Source organism: Calidris pugnax, unplaced genomic scaffold (genome assembly GCF_001431845.1).
Source record: "Calidris pugnax isolate Ruff unplaced genomic scaffold, ASM143184v1 scaffold111, whole genome shotgun sequence".
Lineage (NCBI taxonomy): Eukaryota > Metazoa > Chordata > Aves > Charadriiformes > Scolopacidae > Calidris > Calidris pugnax.
Genome location: NW_015090872.1, coordinates 6698733 through 6712412, shown reverse-complemented (window position 1 = coordinate 6712412; position 13680 = coordinate 6698733). Strand labels below are relative to the sequence as shown.

The following is a 13680-nucleotide window of genomic DNA, read 5'->3' as shown; positions in this document are numbered from 1 at the left end:
TAAAGGACAGGGACTTTAGTAGGCTGCATAGATCCGACTTCTCTGTGCAGAAAGCTGAATGTGACAAGCCAATATTGCTCGCACGACATATACAGAAGAGCAAGATGTTCACTAAAAGCTAAGCCCTGTTCCACCCCCAGCACAGGGGAGTGAAGATAGATGGTTTGTTGCACCTGTTTGTTGGTCTGTGTTTGTCGATGGCCACATGCACCTTGGGAAAGCCTGAAGTGATGTACCAGCAAGGTAGGAAGCCCCATGTAATCAGGCTTCCAGAGGCTCCTGAAATCCAAGAAAGCTGGACCATGAGGCATTTTATTATCCTTAGTTTCTGTCTGAGCTTCAGAGAATTACTGCACCTGAGCTGAGATGGGCTGCAGTTTTAAGAAAACACAAGATTAGATTGCCACTCACTGTGGCCCCAATACAGGTCACAGCCCTGCCATGTCAAAAGCTGTATAAATGGAAGAGAAAGGCCCTCTCCTGTCCCAAAGACCTACAGTCAAAGGATTTGGGCGTAGTCAAGTTAACCCTACATTAAGGTGACTGTGGTATTTCTTGTTTGTTTGTGCACTCTGAGTTTACAGTGGGTTGATTAACTGATTGAGTTTAACTTTCCTCCCTTGCAGATTAAGCTCAGCTGTGCTACATCCCCACAGCTCCAGGCTCAGAGTGCACTGGGCAGACAACACGTGGGAACACGTTGAATACTGGAAGGCAACCACACGTCTGGGTACCTACGTGTACAGACAGACAATAATACGTACAGGATGTGAGTGTTACATTAGAGACATCGCCCATGTGGCAGAAAGCAAGCAGAAAGCCAGGGAAGTGTCTGAAACTGGCACACTGGCTGCCACCTTGCTCAGGAGCAATGAAGGCATGACTTATGCTTCCTGGTTTACCAAAGCTTGAGCCTCACCAGTTCCAGGACTGGTTCCAGGCTGAAAAGCTGATGTGGTGACTTGCCTTTTCTGCCTAGCAAAGGGACAAGATCTCCTTGCTGCTGCTGCTGGAGACAAGGCCTCTGAAGAAAGGAAGGAAACATTACATTCCCTGTCTTTAGGGACAGAAGCAGCCAGTCTGCGTGACTCATCTGGATCCAGAGCACAGCATGGCATTCGAGTTAGGAGTTCTGCTAACTACAGCACCCACAAGACAGAGGAACTGAGCTGCACTTATCTTTTTACAATACCGCATGCGCCTTCCAATGGATAACACTCTTGCCATACCCACACGTTACAGATGGAAAAGACCTCTGATTTAAGGTTCCTGCTCCAACTCTGAATGCCACACAACTTTACATTTGCTCAGATCTTCAGCCAGTCTGAATCAGCATAGGTCTACTGAAGCCTGACTCATCAACACTGGGTCTGTTACCTTCACAGAAGAAAGTTGATACTTAGACCATAAACATCCCAGCAACAGAAAAAGACGTACTTTTATGTGTTTGAACAAAGTTAAATAAATTATTTCAGAGACAGTCACTACATATCTTAGCTGGCACAAATCCTTCACGCATGGTACTCCTTCAGTGATGCCCTCAAAAGTGCTTAACTGAAGTTATATAAAGAAATGCTGCAATCTTAGGATAAACTGGAGTTGATACAAAAGTAGTCTGAGAGAACGAGCCCAAGGAATGCTTAAAGCAACTAAAGGGAAAAGTAAATTGGAAGTTAAAGTTGGAATCTGCTGTGGCAGGCAAATATCCCTATCATTGAAAAGGCTCACAGGGTTTTTACTAGCCTAATAATTTTGATAACTTCCTCAAATTGTGATTATTTTTAATGGAAAAGAAATGCAAGTTCCAAATTTTGGAAATAACGCAAAGTTTTCTGCCATGATTTAGAATACTCTTTCCCTTCCTCTGTGAAAACAAACTAACTTATTTTCACAGTAATCAGCTTTAGATTTGAAAAATTTAACCCAGCTCTTATGATATTTAATTTTCATACACCACTCAAAGAACCAAACTAAACCCAACAAGTTATGTCTATGGAAACCTCACAACATCAGCTTCGATGTCAATAAGAAATTACCTGTACATTACTTAAGGTGGAAAGAAACTTCAGGCCACTGAAGAGTTACACAAATGTTCTACTATTTTAATGTTGCTGTCAGGTTTGTAGGGAGGGTCTGGGCAAGAGGCGATATCCACAAGTACACACTGTGAATGCAGTGGAAGCACCATTAAGACTTCCAGCATGGAGAGAGATGGAGTGCATTACCCCACATGGTAGCTGAGGTATGCGTACAAGTGTCTCAGCTGCCTGTGGAGATCTTTGGAATAGAAATATCTGCTTACTAAAATGGCCTTCTTGAATGCTTCTTGAATGAGAATGGAGGAGAGGAATGTAACACCTCTTGCCACACACACACACTTAAAAAAACCCCTTCAATCATCAAAGCATTCTGTTAGAATTAGAGAGAGGAAACTCCAACTGTAGGTAACACCAGGATTCCTTACTTCAGGTTTGTTTAGGATTGTTTTTGCCTGGATATCACTGAACTTTCAAGAAATCTGCCAGAGCTGTAAAGGGAAAATATAACTTACAGTACCAGAGGAGTATCATTCTCTGCGTTGTCTTCCAGAAGCTGAAGGGCTATGATTTTATTAGAACACTGCTGTTGCAAGACCACAGAATAATATGCTGACATTTTGATCAGCATTTAAACCCAATATGTATTTTTAAAACTACATTTATATTCCATCATAAACTGACACTGGACAGAACAAGTCACTGCTGCCACTGTGACTACACTTCAACTTAAAATGGAAAAGGCTCTGCTCTGCAGAGTGTTGCAAAAAGCCCTTTTTCGATGTCAGGGTCTATCTAGTGTTTTGCAACAGTGCCAGTCTCTCTAGTTTCTGACCACCTCCCTCTAAATTAGACTAAAAAGTGAGCTGTCAGTAGGGCTTCTGGAAGCTTCAGCTTCTTTCCTTTGTCCAGTTACAGGGACTAGTGAATTGTGTAGTTATAGAGAGAGGACAAGCAACATTAGAGACTGCAGTGTGGGGAGAAACTCAGCCCTTATTCAGATGCCTGGTCAAAAAAGGAAACTCCTGCTGCATTTCAAAAGGATGGTCAAATTCTCTACTGGCATTGTATAGCAGTTGTCCTGCCCTAAGAGTACTTCAGTTATGTTTTCTTTGCTCTGTGTCTTCTGCCTTGTCTACAGCTGCCAGGGCAGTCTGGTGGTGTGGCACCCAATGGGAGCTCACATGGTCAGAACAGGAATAAAGAGCAGAATAAAAGTTTGTTAGAAATGAGACTGTGCATAACTAAGACGACTTTCTATTTCTGGTACTGAAGAGCCACAAACACACAATTTTTATTATTTATTTTTTTTTTTTTAGTTTTTGCTGCATATTTCCGGGTGTCCTCTAGATGCTTCCTCACACCTGGAGTTCAAGGTGCATATTCTTGGAGATATTACTTATTCATCCTGCATTAAAAGCATGAGAACTAATCCAGTAATCATACTCACTCTCTCTTAAGCTCTCTACAGATACATGCCAAAAAATTGGTTGATGCCTGAAGCAACCTGCACTGTTGCACTTACTTTGGGGAACTACACGGTTCAGGCTGGTAGGAGTCCTCCTGCCCTTTGCGTAGAGTCAAGCAAGTACATGGTCTCTTGGATCAGATATTGTCTTCTGGTTGCGCAACTGAACAATGAGATCTCGATTAAGAAGTAGGGTGTTGGGACAATACATCAATTTAAGTACAATAACTATACACTAGATGCTCAAGACAATGTAACAATTGGGTATACAGTTAAAAAAGATCTAATTGTTTTGTAAAGCTTCCTATGCCTTATTGCTTAAGCATTCATCCTGAAGCGATACAGTATATATTCCTAATTGAGACATACAAGTAATAGAAACTATAGTATCATGGCCACTTCCACCATATACAGAAAGGAACACCACAAACTTAGAAAGGTCTGAAAACCAGATCCAAGTACTATATCTAAAGAAACTGGAGATGCTCTCAGCGTTGCTGTCTTTCTTATTAATATTTTCTGACATTCATATTTTGGTACTCCAAACAAGTTCAGCCAGGGAACAGGATTGCACTGAACAATTTGTACACACACCTATCAAAGCAAGAGAGTCCCTGAACATCAATTTTATCCACTCGACACAGTATTTATTGTTGTTAATTGCTTCCTCACTTTACCTGTCAAATAAGACAAATAATCATACTGTCCATCACAAAGCAAAAAGATGCAGAAAAATGCTTTAAAGAAATAAATATCTCATAGCATAAGCCTGTAAAAGGAAGAAACCTCACAAAAGAACCATACAGCAAATACATGACCTAACAGAAGAACAGATTTGTCACGTAAATAAACGTGGTGTGTTCCAAAAAACCCCAATCCAATACTTCAGAAAAGAGCAATATCCTCTTCATGGCTCACTGGTACTCCCGGAGGAATTTTGGAAAACATTCTAGTAAGACATGCTTTGGCTGATAGTATCGTCGGGTTGCTGGGATTTGATTTGATGTTTTCATTCTTTTTTCTTTTTGGTTTCTTGTTGTTTTGATTTGTGAGAATGAGCACTTGTCTCAAAAACAGGATCTTGGTTACTGAGGAATCTGTTTATTTCGGGCCCTTTTTCCTAACTTGGTATCAGTTGGAACCACTCACTGCTCTTGGTATTTTAGGGGACTAATTTTAGGCCCTGGTTTTTTAGATGTTGGCCAGAGGCCCCACTCAGTGTCTCTACGTAGAAAAAGTATATTATAAGATTTGCTTTTATCTCTGGTGGGGATCCAAAGCTTCTGAAGACTTATAGATTATTTTTTTTTCCTTGGAGTTCAAAGGCTCTAGGTCTGGCATCTCACTTGTGACACCAGTTAGTTTGAACATCTGTGAAGTTCATGAGGGACATTTGATTCTGTATTGTCTTCACTCTGGGCACTTAAGTGAAGAACTGCCTCTGGTTAGCTGCAATAAACCAGTGTCTGTGGCAGTACAAGCTGGTACAAGGCAATTCCACTGCCAACAGGACCCAGCATCCACGACCTACGCAATGTCAAGAACGGCCAACAAGACACAGAAAAGACAAGAGACTGAACCCCATCCTCTCCTGACAGACTTGGTGCAAAGGTCACACGAGTTCTCTGCATCCTGGTTTAGCTCCATACTAACACTAGTAGAAGCGTAGCTAGAAACTTCCTAGGGATTAGCTTTGCATAAAAGGGTTTGTTTTATCAAGAAGAACAACAAAACTTTCCCAAAATAAGCAGACATCACCTTTGATATCAGTGGCAAGTCTTACTCTCAGGAAAAAGACATCAGGGCTGGCTTCTCATCCAAAAGCTAGATCTTTAAACAACAGTATCTCCCCAAAGCACCGATATTCTGCTGGGACCTCTCTACTGCTCCCTCCTCCACGCTGTCTCTCAAGCTACACAGCAGCATGGGTCAGCCACCCCAGGGCAGGACTATGATTTCTCATCTCACCAGACCATTTCACATGCTGGAAGATCACATGGGGCAAGTTGTGAGTCTCTTAGGGCTCTCCCTGTGCACCAGCAGCACTCACTGGTGAGGGCTGGGCTTGGTTTGTGTTTGCCACAGAAGCTGAGAGCTGTTGACAGACATAACCACCTGCTTCAGGGTGCTCACTAAGAGGCACACATCTGCTGAATATGGGATTACACTAAGGCAGGAAGAAAAGACATTTGGAGTGCAACTGTGTTTTAACTAATTTACCTGCTGCTATTTTCCTTTGCAATTGCAGCCATCCTGTCTCTGAGACATTGTCTGTCAGGTTGCTCATACATCATAACTACCTTCCCCTCTCTGTTCTAGCCCCCAAACGAGAGGCGCGTGGACCACTGCTAACTAACAAGTGCTGAGAAGGAAAACACTGAAGGCCTCACTTATAACCAGAGGAGAAGGAGGGGGTAGAGAGGATTATTTACACAGAATTCAGCTTGGGTTTTCAAACCAGTATTTATAGGTTTGGAAAGAGCCAAGAACAAAAACTTTAAAATAGTTATTAGGGGTTTTATGGAAACTGGATGAATGGATGGTTTCAATGGGAAGCCAAATAAATATAAAAAAGATAATTTAAGCCTGGCAGGAGACCTTAGGATCTTGAAATAATAAAGCTTAAAAAATAAGAAAATAAAGCTTTTGAAAAGTGACACAAAGCCTCTGGAGTCCAGAAAAAAACCTTCTATCTTAACGGTAGAGATGCTGTCCTTGAACCAATTGTTACTGTACTGGCCTCCTATTAATTATTATTATTAACACAAACTATGCTGTCCTGTGCATTGCACTCTAACCACGGCAATACAGTCAGATAAACCATCCACTAAGCACAAAGATGGCATTTGAGAGAAAAGCTGGAATCATCCAAAAATAATACCAAGTTATATCCACCGAGTGGCTTCTCCCACTTCGCTTTATCTAAGTAAGCCACGCATATGTGTTTAAGCCCTTAGATGGTCACAATGGTGCCTGTACTCACCACAGTAATATCCCCGCAGTGGTGACCCTGTCTTATTTGGAGCTGTGTCTGCAGAGCTTCTGTAGCTGGACACCTTTCAAAACCAACCTACAATCCATGGGGGAAATGGAAAGCTCCTTGCTTTCATCCCTTTTCTAGAAAAATCAGATACTGATTCAAAGCAGTGACTGTGCCTTCTTTGTACCTGAGCACAGTTAAATGATGCTGCGGTCTTTTTATAAACAGAATTGTTGGGAATTAACAGAGACACTCATGACAGAGCTGATAATCCTTGTGATGCAAACAGATTTTATGCCAGCAAACATGCACATCTAGTGAAGTTTCAAAAGCCTCTTACAAAACCAGTAGTCGATGCAAGGCGAGTTTTATTTATTAATTTAAGAACTGAGACATCCTCAGTCTTTTATGCACTGATAAATAGGGGAAACTGAGGCAGAGAACAGTGAAGAAGTTGGCCAAGCAGTCAGAACAGCAGGAATCAACCCAGAACATCTGACTCATGTGCTTGTGCTCATTTGGCTAATGCTCCTGTCATGTAAGCCAAATCCTGGTTCTGGTCTCATTGAAGCCAATGGTAAAACTTCCATATATGTGAACGGAGCAGAGATTTGAGACTTCAGTCTGTCATCTGCACTTTATAGGTTTGTGCCTTTATAGATGGGGCAGATATTTCATTCTGCTCTGTGGTTCAGCCAGCTGGACGGTGCTATGTATATTTAGGTCACAATGAGAAAAATAAATAGCAATTAAAACCAAAAAAACCTCTCTCTTCCATATGGAAGATTTTAGTGTTTTTAATAGCAAAATTACTCTTCTTCATTTATGGCACTTCCACAGGGAGATCAGTTGCTTGTAACCATTAGCAGCAACAAAGGCTGAACTCATTCTCCCAGAGGTCTGTTACAACAACCCAGCAGCTCCCCATGGCCATGGGGGTCAACTGCTTGTCCCCATCTGTACCACCTACAAGAGACTTTGCTGCACTCAGTTATCTATTCTGTCATCTTCTGGCTAACAGCAGCTAAGCAGGGCTCAGGTCATGAGGCAGAGCAAGGTTTTCAGTGGTAAGATGGCAGATTAAAGACCTGGTCATCTTGCTCTCATGGGATGCCGAAATGAGCATCACAACAGCAATACTGTCTTTGCATGAGACAAAACTCTAATCCTGACCACTTGAAATGATTCTGGCTGACTTCCAGTCTGTATACCGGTGTTCCCAGCGTGCATATTTGCTGCCCATTTCAAGACCTGCTCTGAGGTTGATTCAGATGTCACATGCCAGCACCGTGTATCATCTAAGGCAATGGTATGGGAGCTATACCTCACTGGAGCAGGGAGCATGGCCTCTCTGCTGGGAGGATTACAGCTACTCACTCTCTTCCCTGCCCTTTGACATCTAAGGACTGCTCCCAGAGAACAAAACTGTAGCTTTGGCCTTCTCCCCTTCAGGGAGCAGAGAAATGCGAGCTCAGGCTCCAAGTATATTCCCTGAGACCTCATCTTCCTTGGGCTTTTGTCAGCTATTACACACTGTAAGGCTTTTCTAAACTACCAGCAGGTGACTACTATTATTGTTGAAAAGAGAACAGCAAGAAAGTTTTAAAGCTCATACAAGCAAAGGGTGGAAGAATTGAAGATCTGATCCCATCTATACATCACCTGCAGTGGAAGAAAGAGGAGCTGAAGTTTAATAGAACTTAGTTCTTCTCCAGTCCCCTCACTCCATCAGTGCAGAAACACTGATGGTTCAGTCAGGTGTTAGATGCACAGGGCTCTACCTTCCCAATGAAGGCTCAACTATTTTATTCCAGCATATACACCAGTGAGCACCACTACCACTTGGCCATGGAACATGGAGAATAAAGAGCTTATTGTGAGCAAACCCTAATAACAATGAAAGGTAATGACCATTGTAACAATCCTGCATTGTGATGTTCATTTCTGAAACTTCCTTTTTTAGGGTAGAAATTTTCTGTACCTTGTCACTCTTCAGAGATGATTTCTGTCTCCTTTCTTTTGAAAAGACTCCTTTGAAAATCCTCCTTCGTCAGTTTTGGGAGGATGAGCAAGGCATGAGACTGCACTCAGTGATAAGAAAGCAATTGCTACAAAACTGGGAGAAAACTATCATAAATTACACGACTTAGGAAAACTAAACTGTCTTATCTAATATTTCTTAATTACGTAGTTACAAACTGTCAGACACACTGAATCTACAACACTCAGCATCTAGATCAGCTGGATTAGTTCAAGATTCAGTAGAAAAGAATTAGATGTATCTGGTCTGCTCCCAATACCTTTCCAAAAAACCCAAAGAGATAACTGCTGAACTAGGGATATTTTCTTCCTGAATAAGGTATGCAGAGGAGGGCTGGCAGGCTGCTGCTAAGAAATACTTTGTTTGAAATCAGTGCTAGAGGAGTCTAAGGTGAATTCTCTCCCTGAGATGGGAGGGGGAAAGGGAAAGTATGTTTTTGTCCTGTATCATCATTTTAATTTCTGCATACTTAATTTGCCCCATCCTAAACTCTGACCAGCTAAGGTTATAATAAGCAGCCTTCAACTCAACCACTTTGAAGTCACTATTCTTGAAACACAACAATCACAACAGCATCACATTTCACTGTTGGGCAGTCCTGCACCTCCCAAAGAGATGGGATGCATCTGTTATTTGCTTGGACAGTCTCCTCCAGGCACCCTCTGGAAACCCAAAAGTGAGAGCAAATGCAGTGTAACTGCCTGCACCAACCAGTTTGGAAAGGATGAGGAAGCAGGGGCAGGACTGCTTTGTCTACAACGAATGCGAGTAGAACTGAGAGGAAATAGGTCCTTAATGCAGACAAGCCTCAATCAGCAACAGATCACATCAACGAATCTGTTGTAAATGTTCTCTTCCTGTTCTCATAGGTGAGGCTGAAATAAGCATATTGCCTACGTTCAGTCCCAAAATTAAGATACATACAGGCACAGTTCTCTTAATTACCTCTCTGGTCCTATATACAGAACATTTGAGGCAACCACAAGTATCTTCACTTGACCCAAACCAACTGTGTCACGAGGTGAAGCTGAATATAGTCCTTGTTTTATTCACCCCCTCAAAGAAACAGCCAGCTTTGTACTAAACCCTTCAGGTCAGCAGGGGGGAGCTGGCACAAAGCAAAGGAAGGGATTTGCCACCTCAGCTGCTTACCTATAAGAAGTGCCATTTCATCCCACCAGTTCCTGGACTCTCAGAGTGAGGAGATGTAGGTAAGAGTACCCTTCCTCTGCCCCTGGGCAGATGGCTTCAGTAATTGAACAGTTCAGACTCCAACAAAGCAGAGTGCATATGTGCAAACACACTCACACAACACTAACCTCCAAAGACTCCCAAACCCAAATGACATCAAGATTTTCTTTAATTATTGTATTTTTAAGCCCTTGATTTTCTTGTGGTGGGGGCCTCAGAACCATTGGAGACCTTGGGGGGTGGAGGGGTGCCAAAGACAATTGTGGCCTGGGAATATTTGCCAGCTGGACTAAGAGATTTATTTTTGGTTCTCCATTCTTTTTCTTCCTGTTCGCCTTGCAAATCCTGCTTTCTGGCTGGCTGGGATCTGCAAATCCCCAGCCTTACGAACTGCAGACCTGGAAGGTGCTGGGGTGTCAGTCCCTGAAACTGAGAGGGCTAATGCAACAGTGAGCAGTGATTTGCTATATCAGGAAGCCTGCATTTTCACAAACTGCACCCACTAGCCACAATTCCTATTGAACTTTGAAGGACCAGTTTTGCTCCTGTTTACACCCATTCAGCTTTAACAGCTACTGCTGATTTTTATGAGGAATACAGTTTGGAATTTGGGATTCATTTCCTATTCTAAAGAAAGGAAAAGAAGAAAAACATACTTTGAATCCAGCTATCTTGCAGCCTGAAATTCTGTTCTGCATTTTTTCCTTTCAATGCCGCAGCCTCCTCTGCTCTTTCTGCCTACTTCCAATTTTCAGATGAACTGCTGAGATACTGAAATTCAAACTACATGAATACACATCATATAAAACAATCACAAAGGCTGTGTTGGTTCCATATCTTCTTACCTATCCTTCAAAGTAATATCCTCTGGTTGCTTGACACAACAAAGAACATCTTGCAAATACAACTGAAATTCTGACCAGAAATGGTTAAATGCCACAGGAGCTGGTCCTCAAGGCAGCTGCCTACCATGAAGATGTGCAAGACTGTCTTGAATTCAATCCCCAGCTGAACTGCCAGCACCAAGAACGACCCTCTGAAAACAGCTGAGAATACAGGGTGTGATGTGAAAGGTGCTGATTTCCTCCACCTGGCAAAGGCAGCACTATCTACCAACTGCATACAGAAAGGGGAGTCACAAGAAGTATTTTGGATCACACAGGACCTCACCATGGAGAAGAGTAGAGAACAAAACCCTTTTTGTAATAATCATGAGGCACCAGCAGCAGCAGAGAGTTGAGAGAAATGGCTAAAGCAAGAGGAAGACATTACAGATACTAATAGGTAATAATCACACAAAAGTTCAGGAGCAACTGAAGCTGAAGGAGATGAGTTCCTAAGTGTAATCTCATTAACATGAGCTACCTCACAAAGAACTGAAAGGAAACATGCAGCCCTCACGCTCTCAGAACAAGGCATGAAATACCATAGGAGGACTGTCTGAAAGTTCCCACATCCTTGCAAAAGACTGTCTGAGGCCAGTTTGCAACCAATTACCTGCCATGTCCTTTCTTAGTACTTTCATATTTTTCTCATGAGTTAATTCCTGCAATACACAAAGCAAAACAGATTCACTGCTCAGATAAGAAACTGTCCCATACACTTGTTTTATCTTTAGTAACCAGAGCTGGCCAAATAGCTAGAAACCAGGTGGGTTTTCACAATCCTGTTAGAGAGCAGGAAGGTAAAGACTTACTGGAAGGCAAAGCGTACATAAGCATTGCATGATACAGTATATACATCTTCCCCCCCATCTCTCATTGTCTCCAATGACTTTTCAGAGCTTGATCTATTAACAGGACACAGTAGGCAAAACATGTGGTCGTCTTTGGAGACTTTGTCTTATTCTTCATCCAAATTTATATATTCTTCTGTAAGCCTTGCTGACAGTGCCCCAGTTTCACAACCCTTCAGTCACTCCTTCCAGAAAGAAGGAAAATACTCTATCATCTGGATATGCTACAAACATCAAACAAGGAACAGCTTGCACGAACAAAAGCATGCTACAGATGTGCTGGTCCAAATTATTTGGCAAACAACAAGTATACTAGGAAAGGACAGATAGATTAGGAAAAAATAGTGAAGTTATTTCCTCATTAACATTATTCTCAATAAATAACTTGACTCACTTTGCTAAGAATAATTTGACTGGAACATCCTTCTGTGGTACTTAAACTGTTTAAAACTTATTTTTTAATTGGTCTTCATGCACAGCTTTTGTCAGAATTTATTATGTTTTACCAGATTAAGGGACCAGAATTATACTTTAACATTACACTAGTAAGCAGCAAACTTCCTATTTGCTCACTCTTCATCTTGTGTGCCTCCTCTTTCTTTTAGATTTCTTCAGTGGTATGTAATATATTTCTGTCTACGCCGAAATCCTAAACTGCAAATGTAGGGTAAGATACTAAATGCCCTATATGGATAATCAGAGCATAAACAACCATAGCAGAAATTGCTTGCTAGCCTCCTACCACTCAACATGAGAGCTGAACTCAAAAGAAGGCAACCCCTCATTTTTCTTTTCCCTCCACTCTATACAGCTTCAACATACACAGTTTGATTCACAGAACTTTTTAACTCGTCCATCGGGGTCACAAATCTATGGATGACACCCCTAGAGGATTAAATACCTTCGCAAGAAGCAGGGGGTTTCATGGCTCCTCAGAGCAAAGCACCTAATGGCCAGGCTAGGCTTTAGCACACAAGCAGGATTTGGACATGCAGGCTCCACCAGCAGCCAGCACACCTTACATATAGCTGCTACTTGGAAAACAGACTTCCCTACCATCTTCTGGGTCTTTTTCCCTCCCTCCCCCGAGATCTGTTGTCAGAGGAAGGGAGTCCAGAGCTTCTTTCTCTCTACCAGCAGGTCGGTTTCGCTCTGTTACATTAATGGGAATTGCAGGTGTACTTCAGCCCAAATGTTAATTTCTTCAAACAGCAGAGAAAAGGCTACATGCACTTGGGGAGGAAGACTATACATCCGTTTGTGCAATCTTAGCTTTCAAGGGGAAATGTGCAGTGGAAAAAGAAGAAATGATAGGGGAAATTAAATTAAAATGCAGGAAAAAGAATATTAGTAACAGAAGGGAAATTTTACCTGTGATGCTGGCCAAAATGCTTTCAAGATGCTCAGTGAGAATACACGGGTGTACAGGAAGCACAGCAGACTATCCAAATATGATGCTGAGCTGGAGGGTTCTGGGGAAATTGTCCTGTTTCTACAGTCTAAGAGAACGCAGCTGCTCAGCCCAGCTCTGACCTTGGTGGCCGTCTCGTCCCTTATTTCTCTGGGTTGGCAGGAGCTCATCGCGGAGCCTGGCAAGGACAGCCCTTTAGGCATTCCTGCAGTATCTCTCAGCTCTTCTGCCAAATGGTCTGGGGCATGTTCAAAGGCACTGTGAGTGAAGAGGGGAAGCAGAGCAGCACTCTGAACGACATGGCATGAGTATGCTCTGGTAAGATTTTCCTAGGTACTGTGTGACAAAGAACATGGGAGGTTGTTTCCACTTACAGTTCAAGCTGTTTGCTCAAACCTATGGAACTGACCTCCCTGTGCCTAAACAGACCTCCACCAGCCTCACAGATGGAAGTCACTCTGTAAAGGCTGTCATTTCCAGAGCAGGATGACTGAGAACTGCACATCTATTTTTGTTCTCGTCTTCTCGTGCTTCTTGCCCTATCCAGACCAACTTCCCACTTTGGTGAAGGGAACAGTATTTATCATAGCACCATAGAGAACACAGGACAGAAAGACCCAACCTGGCAAATGCCTTTTGACACTAAGAGAGTTATTAATCATCAATGTTTTACACTACAGGGGTATCAAACACGTTTCCACTACTCCTGTCCCTGTAATGATGCTCTTCTACACCATCTCAGAGTCTTTACTTTGGTTCTGGCCCAATCCCTGCTCCTGAAGCTCTTCACCACAGGGTCAGTCTTTTCACCCAGCCTG

At 42.5% G+C, this 13680-nt stretch overlaps 1 protein-coding gene across 2 annotated transcripts in view; it reads right to left on the bottom strand.

Moving 5' to 3' along the window:
- Positions 1-12992, bottom strand: part of OSTN (osteocrin) — a 53410-nt gene extending 40418 nt beyond the window's left edge. For both annotated transcript variants that reach the window (XM_014945763.1, XM_014945760.1), the window contains exon 1: positions 12823-12992. The gene's annotated coding sequence lies outside the window, so the exon portion shown is untranslated. The remainder of the gene's footprint in view (positions 1-12822) is intronic.
- Between the last annotated feature and the right edge of the window lie 688 nt (positions 12993-13680).